The sequence below is a fragment of the Danio rerio genome, chromosome 25 (genome assembly GCF_052040795.2).
Source record: "Danio rerio strain M-AB ecotype USA chromosome 25, GRCz13ab, whole genome shotgun sequence".
NCBI lineage: Eukaryota > Metazoa > Chordata > Actinopteri > Cypriniformes > Danionidae > Danio > Danio rerio.
The window spans coordinates 30,817,897-30,832,948 of NC_141045.1; the positions used below are offsets into that span (position 1 = coordinate 30,817,897).

The window sequence follows — 15,052 nt, forward strand, 5'->3', positions numbered from 1 at the left end:
TCTATCTATATACTGTAGCAAACCATGCATTCATCCCCCCATAATAAGAAGTATCCACAACCTCTTGACTTGAGGGATTGAGTAGTTGTTCGGTGAAACAGAAGTAAATCATCATCGCTGACCCTGAAAACATGATATTATATGCATATTTACACCCTTTTATGCTAGTTTACCCCCTGGGATACACACATTCCTGCCCTGGTTTGAAAACATTCCTCAAAGAAGTACTCTCACAGCATTAGAAGACATATCCAAAAGCAAAGAGATTATAGGAAGCGCAATTATCTGATTTCAAAAGATCGGGTGCATATTTGTTTTTGATAAAGAGCATTAGTGAAAGGTGTAACTGCTTGAATAACATATATTATGCACCCCTCAGGGATCGGCCTTGTTTTGTTGGAATAGGCTAAGATCAGAACATTTGATTCAAAAGCAGTGAGTCATCACATTGACTAGCAGAAACGAGTTATAGGGTGAGTAATCTGTACAGAGTGTTTGTAACCTTATTATCTTTTGTAAAATAACCTTTTCCTACACTCCAAAATGGCATGGCTGTTTGTTCAAACTACTTATTTAAAATGAGCCGAAAAAACACAATTCTTATTTGTTTCATGTTCGATCCACTTAAATTTTTCCAAAAACTAAAAAGTTAACTTAATTCCTTTATGTTTTCCCGACACAAATTGATTGTGTGGATCCCAGCATTTTTAAAGTGTGCTTTTTCTCATCAGAAATCATATTTATGATCATTTAAGACACAGATGGCTCTGCTGTATTCATACATATTCATTTCTTGGCATAAACGTGCTTATTTGGCTATTTTTGAATGACAATAAAAGTGCTAAATATGCTATTTCCAGTATGTTCAAGCACCATGGCTTGTGACAGCAGGCCAAAACTGTTTAGAAGAAGCTTATCACTGAAGAAACTTGGCTGAGTATAATAAGAAGCACAACTCATTAGGCTCAAGACTGTTTAAACAGACACTGATCAAATAAAAACTAAGATTGGTGTCCAAAAAAAATGGAGTAAAAAATATCAGAAATATGTAACTTTGTATTTTCGGTGACTGCAAATGGAGGTTATGGTTGGGGTTGATCTCAATACAAAAAATAGGGTCCTAAAACTAGTAATATACTACCCATGTTACGCACACAGAGACCATGCGAATATATTAACATAATTTACCAAGGATTATCTTTAATTTATGCAGGGTCTGTTCTTCGGTTGTAAAACTGCATGTTTCAAGGGGGCCCGCTAAAACTGTGTTTACATCCATGGAGAAGCCATTGTTTTCTATGTGTGTGTTTGTAAAACTTTTTTATGCAACCTAAAAGTGAATTCAGTAAAAGATAAATGAATGAAGTAAACACCTATACATGACCTTTTAATTTTTTTTTTTTAAGAATTTTTTCTTGAAATATGTTTACTTTAAAAGGGTTAGTCCACTCAAAAAAAGTTTTTTTTTTTTTTTTGCCGTTAATTGCTCACCCTCAGGTCTTTACAATCAATTGAGAGCTTCGGAACACAAATGTAGAAACTTTAGATGAAATCAAAGAGCTCTCTGACCTTTATACAGCAATGATCCTGAGATGTTCCAGTTCCGAAAAAAATCAAGATAAGAAATCAAAAATATTGTTAAAACCAATAGTCTCATTCTGAATACGTAGTCCTATATACATTTCTGGAGATCACAAGTTATGTAGCCAGAGTTACGTAAGGCTGCATTTCATCTTTAAAACAAATGTTACGGGGGTTTATGATGCTGTTCCTTTTCTCACTTACCAGGTGACTGCTTACCTTTGTATGGACCGCTTTCACTGTTACCAGTTTGTCTTGTAGCTCGACATGTATGTTGATGTACTTGTGATCCAGAGTGGGGTTGTCAATCTGTGCTTTTTAGATCACTATTGGTTGGGTTTAAGATAAGTGGAGGTTGGGGGGATTGGTTGGTTGGTCAGTCAGTAAATCAGTCAAACGACAGCGGCCTCTGGTGAATCTACACGAGAACAGCAGGTGTGAATGGCACTCGCGAGAGAAACTGAGATCTGAAAAAGTGTACACAGCTGCCTCTGGTAAATTTACAAAAACAAAAACTGCAAAAAAAAAAAAATATGTTGCTCCTGGGACATATTTTGCTCTCTCCAGAAATATATATAGTGGAACAAAATCAGAATGAGTTATATGGAACCCTGCATTTTTTACAGTTTTAATTTATACAGATCTAAAAAAAAGAAAAAGGAAAAAGCATATGCTTGCCCCTTCTTCACTGATTATAAGTACCATGGGTATGGGTATTAAGGGTACCAAAAGAAGGATCTAGACGCGCAGCTGATCGATAATTGTTTACAGAGATACATCATTCACTCGCACAACAAGCCAGAATGAAAACAAAGGCCAAGACATTACTCTGTAAAAATATATACATATAATAACCAGCCATAGTCGATCCAAGCTTAAACAAACCTTGTCGTCGTCTTGATGAACAGCCACAAAGCCATGAAGAACAAAATCTGCTATGCCCTGCTGTTGTTTTACAAGCCCGCCTAAAAGGGCAAGCAGTTTCACTTTGTCCAAAAAGCTCGGTCACATCTATATTTGAAATAACATACTTTTTGAGCTCATATTAAAAATGTACTCGTGATCATTGAAGTGCTCTGAAATCTACGGAACCCCGGAAGGGACGTAGTGGGGGAGAAAAAAAATGGGTGGGTGAAAAAAAATAATGGGTGAAAGAAAAAAAATGGGTGGGAGGAAAATATATATTTCTAAGTTTTTTGCGTTCTCTCGCAAAGTTTTGCGTTCCCTCGCAAAGATGTTTTGCGTTCCCTCGCAAAGATGTTTTGCGTTCCCTCGCAAAACTGTTTTTCCACAAACACTTCCTGTTCACTGCACTCACGTAAACCCTCCCGTTTTTGCCGAAATTCTCCCGTATTTTACCATTCTATCCCACTTTCTTTACATTACTGTGCGTATGCTACCTATGAACCAGTGAATGCATGTATAAGCGCTGACTGACAGACGCGCTTCGTACAATAAACTGATCCCAGATCAGCGTGTGTACACGCCATTTACAGAGGAGCGGGTGTATGTTTAAACAGACAAATACACTGAATAATATGAAAGATCTCCGTCCTGCATGTTTTATTTTAAACAACTTATTTTCTCTTAAATGAGCACAAACAGTTTCTAAAGTAATGGACTGCTTTCATTATAGATCTGTGCATTCTTACAGAGACACCTCTGTTATCAAACTAAACAAAACATGAGATTCATTTGCTGCGCACTTGTTTGATAACAGAAGTGTCTTTTTAAATGGCGCGTACAGACGCTGATCTGGGATCAGTTTATTGTACGAAGCGCGTCTGTCAGTCAGCGCTTAAACATGCATTCACTGGTTCATAGGTTGCAAAGTGAAAGCCGACAATCAGCGCACAGTAATGTAAAGAAAGTGGGATAGAATGGTAAATATGGGAGAATTTCAGGGGGGGTTTACGTGAGTGAAGTGAACAGGAAGTGTTTGTGGAGAAACAGTTTTGCGAGAGAACGCAAAACATCTTTGCGAGGGAACGCAAAACAACTTTGCGAGGGAACGCAAAACATCTTTGCGAGGGAACGCAAAACATTTTTGCGAGGGAACGCAAAACATCTTTGCGAGGGAACGCAAAACATTTTTGCGAGGGAACGCAAAACATCTTTGCGAGGGAACGCAAAACATTTTTGCGAGGGAATGCAAAACATCTTTGCGAGATAACGCAAAACATCTTTGCGAGGGAACGCAAAACATCTTTGCGAGATAACGCAAAACATCTTTGCGAGGGAACGCAAAACTTTGCGAGAGAACGCAAACACTTAGAAATATATATTTTCCTCCCACCCATTTTTTTCTTTCACCCATTATTTTTTTTTTCACCCAGCCAATTTTTTTCTCCTCCACTACGTCCCTTCCGGGGTTCCGTAGAAATCCGATCAGAAAAGAAAAGGACAGACGCGAATGTGAAACGTGAAAAAAACAAAGGAGAAGCCAGGAAAAACAGCAGCAAATGATGGGTCTGCAAGCTGAAACATGAACATACTGCCATGTTTAACTATTATCATCACCTTTTTGGACAATTATGAACAATTATGAATGGAATTACTTTCTAACAAGAGGTTACACGTGCTGCTAAAGATTAAAGACACATATGAGAGGTTTGCTCTGACTGTGGGCTTTATTTTGTGTTGTTTTTGAACCAATAAGGACTAAATGTATGTTGTGTGCAGTTTTTCTGTAATTGGTAACATATCGGAGACTATAAGAGTTTGTGTGTGTTCATATATGTTGCATTTATTTATTTATTTTATATAATTGCAGATGTTACATTAGGCTATAGAAAGGTTAGTAATGAACATTTATAGGCAAGTATTTATGTGTATAAAGCATCTAATTTGTGAGAAGTGCTTATCAAATGATATGTGAACATAAATTTTCTTGAGCGAAAATGACATTGACTGAAACTTTTTGTCGTACACCACGCCCACCAAACGAGTACCATTGATACCCTTTTAGCAGTGGACATGCAAGCCTGATAAAGGTGACCTGTACCGACCCATACTGTATCGTACTGTACCACTCAGTGGAAACAGGCCATCTGGGAGCCAAGTGTTTATACTGCTTTTTAAACCAGAACATACTCGGACATTGCTTGAGCTCTAGTCTGTTCCACAATTTCACTCACAACATATCATAGCCACAGCCATATCACCCTGCAGCCCAAGACCGCTTACTCACTGAAGCCAAGCAGAGCTGAGCCTGTTCAGTACTTGGATGGGAGACCACATGGGAAAACTAGGTTGCTGATGGAAGTGATGTTAGCGAGGCCAGCAAGGGGCGCTCAACCTGCGGTCTGTGGAAGTCCTAATGCTCCAGTAGAAGTAAAGGGGATTTTCGGATTAGACGTCCTGACTCTGTGGTCCATAAAAATGGCATTTCTCGTAAAGAGTAGGGGTGCCCATCGGCCCTTACCTAACATGGCCTCCCAGTCATCCCCATCCACCGAATTGGTTCCAGCTAGCTGGAGTGTGGTGAGCGCTCAGGAGTTGTTGTCCTGTGGCTGCCGTTGCATCATCCAAGTGAACGCTGCACACTGGTGGTGGTTTTAAGCGCTTTGGGTGTATGGCCATACACAATAAATGCACTATATAAATACACATCACATTACATATGGATGCTCAAAGTTACACTCCTAAAATATATATGTCTTTTCCATAAACCTTTTTTGAATATCAATAGTGTAGGGATAGTTTACAGTTTAACCCAAAGAATGACCAGTCTGGTAGATGAAGAAGAGCCGGAGTCAGACATTTAAATAAATAAATCAAGTTTACTGAAGATAGTTTGCAGTTTCATTCGCAGAAGCCAGCTTCAACACTCGCAATGAGTTCCTAGGCCGCTCTGCTTACAATCACCAATCAATAACAATTATACTCTCACATAACGCCATTAACTGCGTCATACATAAAGGTGTTCTAACCTGATTGGTTAAAACACAGATAGACTAGGAACATTTCCACGTGAGGTTCGTGCGTATAATTTTGAACAATATCTAAACATAAACGTCAGACATCCTTTAGACTGACTTTAGACTGGTTTCTTATCCAAGGCTGAGTGTACCGTCAGCCGTCTTTATCAAAACTGGTTAAAAACTGGTATAATCTACATTCAGGCAGTTATATTCGTACTACACAAAGTCTATCTTGAATAAAAAGTAGAATCACTTTAAAAGATTTAACCGTAAAACTATAGCAAAATCACTTTAGACATTTTAGACAGTATTAACTCCTAGAAAAAACAATAGAAACAGTTGTTTCCAGTCCTCAGTTCCAAGATCTCTATGACCTCTGACCTAGTTTGCTGGCTCCTGAAAATAGGTATAAAGAGACTGGCAAATGCACTGAACATTCTTATATTAAGCAATGTGTTAACTTATTCATTAATTAAAATCAATTCACAGTTAAATACTAAGAAACAGGATGATGAAAAGGATAAATGTTGGTCCATGATGAGATGGACTGGAAAGCAGAAATCCGAATCCTTCAATAGTAAGTGCAATATTCTTTGCTTCATACAATATTTTTATTTTGAATATATTTGACTTACAAAATATTTATACTTTAATATCTTTGATTTTATAATTCATTTGTGTATTTGTGAGATATAGCCAGTTTCATGTGGTCTGTGTCAGACAGGCAATGTTCTGTTACTATGGGCAATGCAATGCTTTTATTTTGCACTAATGGCAGTGTGTCGTATTGCCCACAGTAAATGTGTACCCTGACCTGTCACGCAAAAGAAAATAAAGGTGAACAAAATCCCTTTAAGTTTTTTTTAATGCACAAAAGTGGAGTTTTGTATGATTATATTTGCACCACTGAAGTCACGTTGGACGTTTTTAGTTCCTCTTCTGAAGTATATTGAGACTGTTCCTGTCTATGGAGGATCAGATACTCTTGAATATCATTTAAAATACCTTAATTTTTATTTCTAAGATGAACATATGGGAATTGTACATATTTAGAAAATGTCAATGTTATAATAGTTTGTTTTTGTGTTTAGCCTTCTATGTTGTATGGGCAGAGATGTACAGTAATTGTTATTTATACTGTATATGGCTGCCCACGAAAAGCAGGATTGAATGCTAATCTGCCTGGTATTACATGGGAGTGTGTGTGTGTGTGTGTGTGTGTGTGTGTGTGTGTGTGTGTGTGTGTGTGTTTGTGTGTGTGTGTGTGTGTGTGTGTGTGTGTGTTATGTATGGGTGGTTCCACACCTAACCTTAAATGAACATCAGTCATCTTGGTTGAGTTTACTACAGTTCAGAAGAGAACCTCGGGCATTTTGGGAGAATTCTGACCAATTTAAGATGACGACAACAGACAAGACTAAAGTGAACTTTTCCATATGAGACACTGGGATCATCAGTACCCTGACATTTAAAAACCCACCGCTGATGATGAGTTATTGAAGATGAGAAGCTTAGACTACACGTTTAACTGAAACATTAAATATTGTATTTTTCTACGGGTGAGTATTTTTCCCTTTTCTATTTTGGTTGGGGTTATACAATGCAACTAATTAAAATAAATGTAACTTATTACAAACACTGGCTTTGATTTATGCTTTTTTAAGACTTTGAGCAAGAACATACCACAAAGAAGCCTTCTGATTAAGTTAAAGGTCATTTTTGAAATGCTTATAATTTAGGTCAGACATGACTTACTTTTTCTATCTTATGAATAATTAAATAATCAAATTTAAAGGTGTTAAAAAGGTCTAAAAGATTGAAGTACACGCCATAAAACAGCAAATGTAAACAGAGACAATACATATAATTTTAACGAAGACTCTAGTAATAAAAATTATCAAAAATAATAAATAATGCAGCTGTTCAAGTCATGGGGTAAAGAGTTTAAAATGTAGCACAATTGATGAGTGTTGCTGTATACTTTTTGTTCTTGAATTCAGAATGAAACCAATTTCTGTGGCATGTGTTGTCCAGTAAATTGCTGTTAGGCAAATATGGATACGTCTAAACATGCCTTAATGTTTCTCCAAAAAAAAAAAAAAAAAACAGGATTTCACATTCCAAGGAGGTTAGCCCTTTATAGTCCACAACTTTGCAAACATCCCTGGAAGCAAAAAGATTATTTAGAGTAAATTGTCAGGTTCTGCATGTGCAACAAGTTCTTAACCCTTGTGTACTGTTGGGGATATTTTCATTCACTCATGAGTGACTTGGAGTCTCAGTTTGTCCATAAGTTTTTCCGTGTTTTAGTTAACAGATTGATTTTGAAATATTGCTCAAAGTATGAGTAAAAAGTAGACCCGTCAAAAGTACTTGAGAGTGATGAGTGATACGCTGTAAAAAGCTGATGCATTTACATGTAATTTGTACATGTGTGTGTAAACGTAACATTCTGTAGTGCATTTAGTTATTGCCCAGCAGGAACACAGCATCATAAGACATTAAAATTAGGTTAGGTTTAGGTTGCGATGCCAGGTGACCAAAATTCAAGGTCTAGCCAGCGTCCAAGAACAACGCTATTTTGATGTTTAATAATGATGTCAAATGACGTAAATATTTGGTAATTTTCAGAAAGTGACTAAAATCCAACGTCGAGCCAACATCTTAAACCAACATTACATTGACATCAAATACTGACATCTATTTGTCAGGTATGGCAACTAAAATCCAACATCTGATAGACGACATAGTGGTAACGTCCACACAACATCAAACTGTAATATCATCAGACATTGATATTTGATTGGTTTTAGGTTGGACATTGGACATTGACTTCGACCTGACATTGTTCTGACGTCAACCTGATTTTCATTTCCAAATAAAATGCAACGTCCATGACATTAGGGTAAAAAGTCAATCTGATGTCATGTTGACGTCTTGTGTCTGCTGGGCCATTTTGGTCATCATACAGTAAACATCCGTCATCTTCTCATCAGTGACATGCATGCAAACACTCTCAGGGTCAATGCGTGTAAAGATTTCAGACATCATTTTGGACACTTTTAATGCTTCCAAACAGTTTGCTGCAAGTATAAATCGCTCATGTCTTTAGGTACAGTAGTTCGTTATGGTGCGATTTACCTTCTATGGGCGATTTAATTGGACAGAAATCACAGGTCTGATTTTTCTAATCCCCATAGACAAGAAAAAATAAAGCAGCGACTGCAGGTTGAAGGAAAGTAGTGGAGTAAAATTACAGATACAGCACTGAAAATGTACTCAAGGGAAAGTAAAAGTACAAATGTTAAAAACTGCTTAGTATATTACGATTCTGGATAAACACACTGTAAAAAATCCAACTTGCAAATTGCTAACTCAAATCAAAATTGTAAGTTGGGTGGACATATTTTGAGCCCAGTGTTGAGTTTACTTTTAAAAATGAGTTAACTGAAGGTTTAAAACTGGTTTGTTCAATGAAAGTAAATACTTAAGTTGAGCAGACTTTACATTTTGAGTTCTTCACTGGATCATCTACTTCCCGTCTTTGCACATGCTCAGTCTGTCTTCGGGTGCCATTTTGCACGAGGTGTCCTCTCACCAGCAGCAGCTGCCATCTCCTGATTCAGGTAAGCTTTGTTTTAGCTTTATTATCAAAATTAATCTAAATAGCGTGCAAATCTAAAGTAAAATGTAATGTTTTATTCCCAAAAAACTAAGTTACATCGTGTGAAGATCATTTCTGACAAGCTCGGGCTAACAAGCTAGCCACCTGTGAAGTTTGCTTCATTTGAAGGACTGTTTAACGTTAATTTGCTTCTTAAACTGGAGGGAAATGTAGTGAAATATTGTTGTTGCAAACAGACATATCTGAGCGGCCGGTCACCACTGTATTGTTAACCCTGTTGTGTCTGTATTACAACAGCAATGCGATAACATTAAAACCACTTCAAAATAATATTTAGCATACCACTTTAAATATACAGTCACTAGTAGAGTGTACATATAGTATTCCAGGAGCTTGTGGTTTTTATGATTATTTATTTGGCATACATTAACCATTTATGAGTTAAGTAACATGTATGAATGTATTATTTAAATCTTCTCTTTTTATGTTTGCAATATTTATTTTATATTGTGCTTTTTAAAAACATCAGTTTAATTTATGAAAACAATTTGACCTGCAATGTTACATTTTTATTTACTTTTTTATAGGTTTGGAATGCAGTGTAAGTTTTGCAAATTTGTAAACAGTAGCTGAGAAGTTACACTACAGACTACATCGCTATCAAGGACCATCCTGGCAGCAGCCTTGTTTGTTCGCAGACTGCTTCTGCACTTTAAAGACTGTAGGTGCATTAAAATCACATTTGACATTAGCACATTAACAGTCTGCTGCAGTTACTGACCATTTGATTTTTTTAACCTCCTGTAGCTGATGTCCGAAAACAGTGGCCTGAATGTTTTTGGGAGTTTAGGCAAGTTTGCATTTGAGATTATTTATTTCAAAATGTATAACCCTTGTTCACAATTCATACTATTCATTTTTTTATGGTCTGTTTGTAGGTCTATGCTGAGTTTTACAGGATTACTCAAACCAACCTCAAAGATATCTTCTCTTATTCGGATGAATACGCTATCAAGTTTTATGGATCATGTGGTGGGCGATATGGAGAGATAATAAGAACCGCCCTGGACCAACTGGACAATCAAGTAATTATTTAGCATTCAATCATATCACTGATTAAAGGGGGGCATATTAAACTTTATGGAGTTTACCATGGAGTTTCTCTTTTTGTGTGCAATATTGGAATTCATGCAGGTAATTAATCTTTGAAGTTACAAAACAGTTTGTTCCCTTAAAGAAAAGTTTGTAGCACTGTTTTCACCTCTGTAAAGGATGCTACATTTTCATCACTTAGTCTTTAGTAGAACAACCATGACTGAGTCCGGCTGACCAGGGAGTGAAAACCGGTGCTGCAACAATAATTATAAAGCAAATTTCATTTTTAATAATTAAAACATGTTGGGAATTTCTGATCAAAATGACTAACCTGTGAATAACCATAATTAATGCCCTTCAATTGTAAAGTGGTGCCACCTGTCATCTCTCAGGGTCTGAGCATCTGGTTTAATGTGACAATAGCTGATGACCTATGGCAAGCCGTTTTAACTTTTATTCAATAGCCCGTACTAGTATCTATTTTCTTGTTACTAGTACTTATCCATTTTCTTAGTTCTTTTCCATTAAGTACTAACTAGTGCTTATTTATTAGTTACTAGTACTTATTTATTAGTTACTAGTACTTATTTATTAGATACTAGTACTTATTTATTAGATACTACTTATTTATTAGTTACTAGTACTTATTTATTAGATACTAGATACTAGTATTTATTTATTAGATACTAGTACTTATTTATTTGTTACTAGTACTTATTTATTAGATACTAGTACTTATTTATTAGATACTAGTACTTATTAAATAGATACTAGTACTTATTTATTAGATACTAGTACTTATTTATTAGTTACTAGTACTTATTTATTAGATACTAGTACTTATTTATTAGATGCTAGTACTTATTTATTAGTTACTAGTACTTATTTATTAGATACTAGATACTAGTATTTATTTATTAGATACTAGTACTTATTTATTTGTTACTAGTACTTATTTATTAGTTACTAGTACTTATTTATTAATTACTAGTACTTATTTATTAGATACTAGTACTTATTAAATAGATACTAGTTCTTATTTATTAGTTACTAGTACTTATTTTAATAGTGACTAGTAGCTATTCTGTTGTTACTCGTAATGAATTAAAAAATTTTCCCATTCATTTCTATGGGATCTCTAATTGAGATATCAACTATTCAGTTTTGACTAGTATGTATTCCAGCTGTGACTAGTGCATATTTTTATCTACTAGTAGTTAATCATTAGGTACTAGTACCTATTACTGAGATGCTACTACCTAATTAATAGATACTAGTACTTATGTATAAGATACTAGTCCTTATTCATTAGGTACTAGTATCTATTTAATAGATACTGGTACTTATTTATTAGATACTAGTACTTATTACTGTAAATAGCTTACTAATGTTTATTCATGTAGAGTTGATGCTTAACGGATAATCAATTCACTATTTGCTAATGCTTAATAAATGATTCATTATTATAAAAGTGTTACCTGAAATGTTTTATAAATAGAAGGTATATAAATGACTGTGTTACTGACATTACTACCTTCAGTTTCCAAATTAAGTTGCTTTGCCTTTGCTTTTTTTACTTTGCTTTTTGGAGATGTTTGTGATTTAGCAGTAAAAATAGTTTTTCATCCTCTTTTTATGTTTCTTTTTACTGCAGGACACAGAGCCAGAAGATATTTGCACAATAGAGATAGAGATGGACATCCTTAGCACTGTTGAAGATGATGTTGCCACTCTTCAGACCAACCTAAATGTAAGGTGCCTGTCTGTGGTTCTGGAAGAGCAAATCGTGCTGGAAAAGATCTTCCGACAGCTGTTGTTCTCCTCTTTGGTTTGATTAATTTCCTCATTATGAACTACCCCAAAGAACTGAAACACATCTTTGAAACTATTCAGAAAGTGTTTATTGGCCTTGAATGCATTTGTTTGTACACTGAAATTGTGTTACTCTTGGTGTTGTCACCAAACTTAAATTCAGTTTTGATTTTACATTTTCAAATTTTAAAAACATCCATTTCCCACCAATTGATAGATTGGCTGTTGTGTTCAAGCACTCAACATAAATGACTGTGATTGGCTGAGAAGTTCACCATTTCACTGCTCTTCACTGATGTTCATGGAGTGCAAACACAGATACACACACACACACACACACACACAGCGTACCACTTGTGTCAGCTTATACACAGACCAGTTGATCAATGTGAAATTCTTAAGTGTCCCTGTATCTGCGGTTACACTCAGTAAACAGCAGTGAGTTTGGTGAACTGATGATCTTCACGCCCAATCAGTCTTTTCTGTTGAGCATGTGAACACAATGGCAATATAACAGTGTTTAAAACATGGTCAACAACGCTCAAATGTTAGCAGGAAATGGACGTTTTTAAAATTATAGAACTGATGGGTAACAAAATTAAAATATCGTGACAAAACTAATTACTCTTGCACTTTAAAAAAAATGTTGATAGTGCAAGCATTTTAAATATTACTTTTGCTTAACTCGAGCACTTAAAAGGCAATATAGGATTTGAGGATTTACCTTTTTGTTGCCTCTTTTCCTTCTCTGGACTGCAGTACATTTCATTTGGACAGAAAACTGTTTGCAGAATTGTCAATAAATATATTCTTTGATATTGTGTTATAGTGTGTTTTGTAATCTCTTAACTTCATACTTAGAGTCATACAGGTATTTGTTTGAGAAGCGCAGATATAAGATTTCCATAAAATTATGAATTAAAAGATAAAGATTAAATCAACTTAAAAAAATTAAGGCAACCAGCTGCACAGCTTTGAGTTAACTGAACTTCTGTTAAGTTGTGCCAACTCATTTATTACAGTTTACTCAACCCCTGTTTAATTTTAGGCAAACTCATAATGACAAGTTAGATGAACTTAGGCTTGAAAGTTGTCATGACTTAAACCAGCCATTTTAGTCAACTTAAAAAAATAATTTGGCACAACTTCAACCACTGAAGTTGAGTAAACTCAAAATTTCTTTGCAGCCGGTTGCTTTAAAATTTTAAGTTTACTCAACTTTTTATTTTTTACAGTGCACCATTAAATTACAGTAATTTGAGTATTTGTAATTACTTACTTTACACCACTGGATACATCTGATAATCAACCTCAGTCCTAATCAAAACTACTAAATTGTATAGAAAAGTACAAGATTTTAACTCTTTAATTGCCAGATTCATAAATGATGTCACTGATTTGGTGAAAACAACACACAAAATGATGTATTTTCAATATAAAACATAATTGTGGGCTGGATTTTTTTACCTTTTATCAAAGTCTTGGACATGTGAAACATCATTGCCTTGTTTTTAATTGATTTTCATTTTTTTCATGTAGGTGGCTGTTTTTGTCTCCTTGACTTCCATTACAACCACTTTTTTTTATTACAAAACCATGACACCATATAATCATGTATTTTTGATTGTTGGTGGTTTTCCTTGAGGTAAAATGTTTTAGTTTTTACTGTTGATCATCAGTTGGCACCATTACCCTTTAGATAGGCCTGTGTAGTGCAAAAAAAAGGTTAGTTTCTGGATTTTATATGGAGTAAGTGTGTGTATGTGAGTGTGTAAGAGTGACTTTACGCACTTACCTTGATGCGTCTGAGAAAACCAAATTATGGATCTCAGGCCTCAGAACAACATGGAGTAAACAAAAACAAAGACTGTGTATTTATGCACCATTTAGTATGGGTGTAATGTGGTTAAATTTGAACAGTGCACAAGGGTTAGAGATCAGTGTAATTCACTGTAATGACGTCTTCTAATTATTGTTGATTATCAGCATTTTTTAGGTATTTTTTTCTTAAAATATGACATATCTTGTGCTATGCAACCCCATTTGCAGCTTTCTATACAACTGTTTGAAAGTTTGTGAATCCCATTCAGAATCAATAAAATAATAAAATAAGAGAGTTTAAACAAAACGCGTGCTATTTTGATATGTATTACTGTCCTCAGTATTTACAAGACAAAACAAGTTACAATTATTAAAATATACTCCTGAAAATGTTTGTAAACCCTTGGTTTTTAATATTGTGCAATGTAAAAAAAATACTGGAAAAAGACACAATTCCTTCATGTTGTCCCAACACAAGTTTGTTAAGTAAACTTAAAGGTGCTGTAGGTGATCTGTCAAAAAGCTAACCGCTTAGCATATTATCTTTGGATGGCAGGGGAGGGTTTCAAAGCCACGCCTCCTGAAATTGCAAACGCGCCACCGCGACATGACAGCTCACAACCCACTAGTTCCTGTCATTCGCCAGTTAGAAATGTAGATAGTGGTTGGCAGCAACATGGAGGAATTATACTTATTACTAAGCCGCAGTGGCGTAGTGGGTAGCACGTTCGCCTCACAGCAAGAAGGTCGCTGGGTCGCTGGTTCAAGCCCCTGCTCAGTTGGTGTTTCTGTGTGGAGTTTGCATGTTCTCCCTGCGTTCGTGTGGGTTTCCTCCGGGTTTTCCGGTTTCCCCCACAGTCCAAAGACATGTGGTACTGGTGAATTGGATAGGCTAAATTGTCTGTAGTGTGTGTGTGTGTGTGTGTGTGTGTGTTTCCCAAGGATGGGTTGTGGCTGGAAGGGCATCCGCTGCGTGAAAACTTGCTGGATAGATTGGTGGTTCTATCTACTGTGGCGACCTCTGGATTAATAAAGGGACTAAACCGACGAGAAAATGAATGAATGAATCACCTACTGCACCTTTAATCATTTTTACAAATTTAAGTAGATTTAACATAAAACAATTAAGCTCTCCCTGAAAAAAAACTTTAAAATTGTCTTGGTTCATCTCATACTGAGAAAGTAGTTTGAACAA

The 15,052-nt window shown here is 35.7% G+C and overlaps 1 long non-coding RNA gene across 1 annotated transcript; it reads left to right on the plus strand.

The window, feature by feature from the left end:
- The first annotated feature begins 9,075 nt into the window (after window positions 1-9,075).
- On the plus strand, window positions 9,076-12,859 carry LOC147837866 (uncharacterized). Its single transcript, XR_015526617.1, has 5 exons — window positions 9,076-9,130; window positions 9,717-9,850; window positions 9,937-9,979; window positions 10,068-10,214; window positions 11,879-12,859. It is a non-coding gene; the product is annotated as an uncharacterized LOC147837866 (long non-coding RNA).
- The last annotated feature ends 2,193 nt before the right edge of the window (window positions 12,860-15,052 follow it).